General features: G+C 45.9%; 1 protein-coding gene across 2 annotated transcripts in view; it reads left to right on the forward strand.

Moving 5' to 3' along the window:
• The first annotated feature begins 3,998 nt into the window (after positions 1-3,998).
• Positions 3,999-6,118, forward strand: part of IKZF4 (IKAROS family zinc finger 4) — a 32,914-nt gene continuing 30,794 nt past the window's right edge. For both annotated transcript variants that reach the window (XM_006165589.3, XM_027767148.1), the window contains exon 1: positions 3,999-4,385. The gene's annotated coding sequence lies outside the window, so the exon portion shown is untranslated. The remainder of the gene's footprint in view (positions 4,386-6,118) is intronic.

The following is a 6,118-nucleotide window of genomic DNA, read 5'->3' on the forward strand; positions in this document are numbered from 1 at the left end:
GGGCGGGGCCTGAGGGGCTAGGGCGTGAAGCGGGTGGGGGGAGACGTAGGAAGACTGGGCGGGCAGGGAGCCGAAGGCCAGAAGCTGGCCTGGGGAAATTTGGCCCGAGGCTCTAGGATTGGGGGGAAGTAGCAGAAATCTGGGAGTCTGAAAAAGGCGGGAGACAGGTCAAGACGGAGCTGAGGTCAGGCAGGAGCTGCTGTGCACGAGGGTCCTGTCCCGGTGGGGGTATGGCTGCAATAGAACAGAGGACTGAAAGGAGAAAAAGGGTATTTGAGGGGGGGAAATTCGAGGGGCCCGGAAGTTTGCTATAAAAGGCTGGAGGGAAAAATGTAGGCCTACAGGGAAGATCTGGGAGAGGAAACGGTGGAGTGAAAAGTGCTGCCTGAGGCACTGTGTAGGATGAGAAGTGTAGGAAACTTGGGAAGCAAGGCCGAGAAAGAAGAGATTCACTGCATAAAAGTCCTAAGAAAAATGCCACAGAGAAATCCAGGGCAGATGGCCAGATGGGAGCTACAAACTTGGGAAACGCTGCCGATTTGAAGTCCTCCCTGTACCTCCTCACAAAGAGCCATCCCCAATTTATTTTTAAGAATTATTTTATTTAACCTTATTTACTTATTTTAATTTGACCAGAGAGGGACAGAGTGAGAGAGAGAGGAAAAGTGAGAAAATAAGCTGCCAGGTCCAGGATTCAAACCGCTTTGGCCATGTGGGAGTCCAGCGCCCTTCACCACTACTGGCCCCAACAATTAATTTCTTATCCTATGTCTGCTAGAGTTAAAGATTCTCTTTTAAAATTTTTTTAATTTGATTTCATTTTCTTTAAATTTTTTATTTTATTTTTTAAGAGAGGTTTTTGCTGTAGAGTGCATGTACTCACCAGAAAGACAGAGATAGAAAGCGAGAAATCTCCCCCCTACTCCGTTCTCCTCTCAGGACCTTGTGCACACATGCCCCACATGAGTTTAATCCACCTGGTCCAGGATTAGAACCTCAGTCGACTATGTGGGAGTCCAGCAACACAATCATTACGCCATCTGCTAGTCCCTTGATTCATATTTTTTAGGTTTTTGCCATAGGGTGCATGCACTAGTGGGAGAGAAAGAAAGAGGGGGAAAGTGAGAAATCACACTCCCGAACTCCACCCCATGACCACATGCAACCTACCATCCCTTCTTTCTCCTCTAGGTATTTTGGGCATGCACACACACGCACCTGGCGTGATTTTCAGACCACTGGGTCCAGACTCAAACTATGGTTGGCCATGTGGAAGTCCACTTAACCACTACACCACCTGCTAGCCCCAATTTTCATTTGATTTCTATGCTTTTGTTTCGTTTTGTTTTGCAGAGAGGTTTTTGCTATTGGGCACGAGAGAAACAGAGAGAGAGAAAGTGAGAAATCACCCCCCTCCCCAGAGCGGAGGGCCATGCTGCAATCCCTTCTCTTCTGTTCTCCTGTTGGGATTTTGGGAATGCATGCACACACGCCCAGCATGAATTTTTATCTGCCAGGTCTGGGACTCGAACCATGGTCGACTTCATGAGAGTCCAGCGACGACATAACCATTATGCCATCTGCTGATCCCTTGATCTCTATGCTTTTAAAAAATATTTTATTGTGATTGGTTCTGTCTGTGAACAATGGGTTTTTTGATTTTGCCATAGGGCATGCGTGCTTGCTAGAGAGAGGGAAAGTGAGAAATCACCTCTAGGGGGATGGCCTCCCTGCAGTCCGCAGACCCTCCTCCATTTTCCTCAGGGAGTTTTGGGCCTGCATGCAAACACACTCAGCATGATTTTTTTTCTTTCTTTTTTTTTTTTTTTGGAGAGGGGAGGGTTTTGTTATAGGGAGCATGCACTCACCAGAAAGACAGAGAGAGACAGAAAGCAAGAAATCACCTCCCAGGGGGGATGGCCATGCCACAATCCTTTCTCCTCCATTCTCCTCTTGGTATTTTGGGCATGCACATACACACACACCTGGCGTGATTTTCAGGCCACTGGGTCCAGATCCGGCGTGAGTTTAAGCCACCGGGTCTGAGACTTGAACCGCGGTTCACTACATGGGAGTCCAGCGACATAGCCATTTTGCCAGCTGCTGGTCCCCCACCACCACTTTTTTTTTTTTTTCTCAGCATGATTTTCAAGCCACAGAGTCCAGTACTCAAATCTCAGTCTGCCATGTGGGAGTCCAGCACCTTAACCACTATGCCACTTGCTGGTCCCAATAATGGAATGTGTAATAGAACATGGGCTTTAGGGTAAAAGATGTTTAGGAAATAAGGTACCCCATTCCACTCTCCAAAAATTTTCTAACTGCTTCCAAGATCTGATGCATTACCAACCACTTTGTGTTAAGTTTTACATACCTTCTTTCATCTTACCTCCTTCTCTCATAAGCAAAACTGCTATTGTGACTCTTAGGGACCCTCATGTACATGTCTGGTAACTCCTGCTTGCCCAGCTCCCCAGCCTGAGCCCTCAAAGCCTCAGAGGCGGGCTTGCTGTGTTCTTACTTGCTCACATATGAGCTTCAGCTCTCCCATCCTCATGGCCAATCAGATAACCATTGAAGCCTGGCCAGCTCCCCTTAGTGGCATTTGCTCCCTTAGCCTGGCCGTGCATGTTTATATCCTTAGGAAGCATGAAAACAGGTGTCTAACTACCTAGAATATTTCCACTGAGGATAACTCAGATTCCGGGAAGGTCAGAAAAAAGGCCAAATCAGATAGTTTTTTATTGTTTTATTTATTTATTTTTTTTTTTTGGAGAGGTTTTCGCTATAGGGCGTGTGCACTCACCAGACAGAGAGAGACATAGAGACAGAAAGTGAGAAATCACTCCCCAGGGGGGATGGCCACACCGCAATCCCTTCTCCATTCTCCTCTCAGGATCTTGGGCACGTACGCACACACGCCCAGAGTGAGTTTTAAGCCACCGGGTCTGGGATGCAAACCGCTGTCGACTACGTGGGGGTCCAGCGACATAGCCATTACGCTAACTGCTGGTTCCCGAATTCAGACAGTTTTTTTGAAAGCGTAACATCTTCTTTGGTAGGGATGTATGAAATGCCCAGCTGGTAATCCCTTACTCCCTCATGAACCTGCCAGCAAGTCAGTGACTCTTGCTCTGTGGTGAGAGATCTCAGCTTTCCCCACTAACAGTGTAAAGCCAGAGACTCCGGACAGCCCTGCAGATCATGAGAACAGTCAGATGAGTGGCTCCTGAGATAAAAATAAAGTCTTAAAAGAAGAAATAGCCTTACCATTGGGAAGCAGAAGAGGTTTCACTGGAGCTTCTGAGGATGGGACTCAGGGTAGAGGGAGCTGCCCTCATTTTGGCAGCTTCAGAATTGTGCCCAGCCCTAGCCAATAGATGTTGATGTCTCGAACACAGAATATAATGTCTTTGTTACCCACTGAGGGCAGTTAGTTCATTTGTAGTTTCTGGACAACCCCTTTCCTTTCAGTAGGTTAAGGGTAAGGCATATTTCAGGACTTCGCTCAGAAATAAATCCTAATTTTTTTTTTTCTAATTGAAATACAACTAAAAGTTTCTTCATTTCCTCTTAGTTTGAAATCTACAGCTGTACTTCTCAGCATGGGAGAAACTTACTTCATCTTTTACCCTACCTCCCACCAATATCCACAAAGAATTATTTTCTCTGAAACTGGCATTCGCTCTCCCTTGCTCTGTCTCTCTCTCTTTCTGTCTCTCTCTTTCAGACACATGCACACATAATAGCCAAGAAGAAAGATGTTATTGTCGTGCAGGTATTTCTAGACTCATTTTTCTCTGTAGGGACATAAGAGTGTGGGACCCTGTGGATGTGGACAATGCCATAAGCAGAGGGACTCACTTCCTTTATTAGTCTCTTGACCCAAGTGGAGGCTTTGAATTTCAGACTGTTCGATTTATCCCCTCTTTTTAGAAAAGTTATATACTCTGTTCTAGAAACAGAAGGGCAGATTCAAGGCTGATCAGACAGAAGCATGTAAGAAGGGTAGGGCTCGGGTGAATGATCTGGTCCCCTGCGGGAAGGATCCACCTGTAGGCTCTGATGGTGGAGGAGTCAAAGGAGCCCAGGTTCTACCCTGAAGAGACTTAGCAATCATCTAGTTTGTCATTTTCCTCTTCTCTGAAAAGAGACACGGGAAGAAGGGGGTTATTTCATCTTCCATTCATAAACTTGTGTTTCCAGTTCAAGAATTTACATTACTGAGACACAGATCCCAACTCTTTACTTCATAACCCAAGAAAGGAGGGAAGCAGAGTGACCCAAACCTACCAGCTGGAGCGAGATTTAACTTTGTGATGCAGTAGAAAGAACCCTCTACCCATAACCTGCATTCTATTTGTCCTACTTCCACTGTAAACCAGGTAGGTAAAGTTGTGTTTAGTTTCTTCTTTTGTTAAAAACAAAGAAATTGAAGACCACTCCTTAACTCTTCCAACTTCAAGATTCTCTAGGTCTTTCGAGCACCCCTGCCTTAGGCCTTCCACATGAAGAAGAGTTTACCAAATCAGATTATGAGAACAGAGGAGAGGAGCTTGAAAACATCTTTCTGGCCCAAACAACAATGTGCTTTCTTTTTTTTTTTTTTTTTTTTTTTTTTTGGCTATAGTGTGCTGTCATCAGAAACACAGAGACAGAGAGATAGAAAGCAAGAAATCACCCCCCCCAGGGGGGGGCGGCCACGCTGCAATCCCTTCTCCTCCATTCTCCTCTCAAGATCTTGGGCACTCACGCACACGCGCCTGGCGTGAGTTTAAGCCACCGGGTCTGAGACTCGAACCACGGTTGGCTACATGGGAGTCCAGCGACATAGCCATTACACTAACTAACTGCTGGTCCCAACAACAAGCTTTTAAAAATGTTCTAAATTGCCAGAGGGCACATGTGGTTTCCAGAGAGAGACAGAGAAAAAGGGAGAAAGCACCCCAGTGGGGCATGGTCATACTGCAATCCTTTCTCCATTTCTCTGTTGTGCGGGATTTGGGGTGTGCACAAACACACACACAAGCCCAGTGTGGTTTTTGTTTGTTTGTTTTTTAATAATTATTTAATTATATTTATCATTACTGGTATTTTTTTTAATTTGCTACAGGGTATGTGCTCTCGCCAGAGAGAGAGAAAGTGAGAAAGCAAGCCACCAGCTCTAGGACTCGCACCACAGTCAGCCATGTGGGAGTCCAGCACCTCAGCCACCATGCCACCTGCTGGTCCCACACCCATTGTGTCTTTCAAGCCTACATGGTGAGATTAGAACTATGGGCTATGACTCCCTTAACCATGAGACTACAGGACTGACCCAACAGGGAGCCTTTTTGATCACATGTATTAGAGACTTCTCACCAGGATTGCCTCTAAAGGTGGTTATTCCTGTGTCTTCCCCATCTTGACCATCCTCCCACAATCAGTATAGATAATTGAGACTTCATGTGATTTCAGACTTCTCTTGGGACCAGCTGATGGCAAAATGGTTACATCTCTGGACTCCCACATAGTTGACCATGGTTTGAGTCCTGGACCCAGTGGCTTAAAACTCACATTGTGTGTGTGTGTGTGTGTGTGTTTAGAGGTTTTCACTATAGGGCATAGACGCTCACGAGAAAGAGAAGAAGGGATTGTGGTGTGGCCTACCCCCATGGTGGGTGATTTTTCACTTTCTATCTCTTTCTGTCTCTGTCTCTCTGTCTCTCCAGTGAGTGCACATACTCTATAGCAAAAATTTTTCTTTAAAAAAATGAAAACTTCTCGGGACCAGCAGTTAACATAATGGCTATGTCACTGGACTCCCATGTAGTCAACTGCGGTTCGAGTCCCGGACCCCGTGGCTTAAACATGTCCGGCGCATGTGCATGTGTGCCCAAGATCCCGAGAGGAGAATGGAGGAGAAGGGATTGCAGTGTGGCCATCCCCCCTGGGCAGTGATTTTTTGCTTTCTGTCTCTCTGTCTCTCTCTGTCTTTCTGGTGAGTGCACACGCCCTATAGCAAAAACCTCTCAAAAAAAAAAAAAAACTTATCTTGAGATAACTAACCCTGTTTTATACATCTTTGGCTTCAATTACAATAAAACACAAATTGAATTCTCGTGCTCTGCTTTCCCTA

Source organism: Tupaia chinensis, unplaced genomic scaffold (assembly GCF_000334495.1).
Source record: "Tupaia chinensis unplaced genomic scaffold, TupChi_1.0 Scaffold143970_1, whole genome shotgun sequence".
Classification (NCBI taxonomy): domain Eukaryota; kingdom Metazoa; phylum Chordata; class Mammalia; order Scandentia; family Tupaiidae; genus Tupaia; species Tupaia belangeri.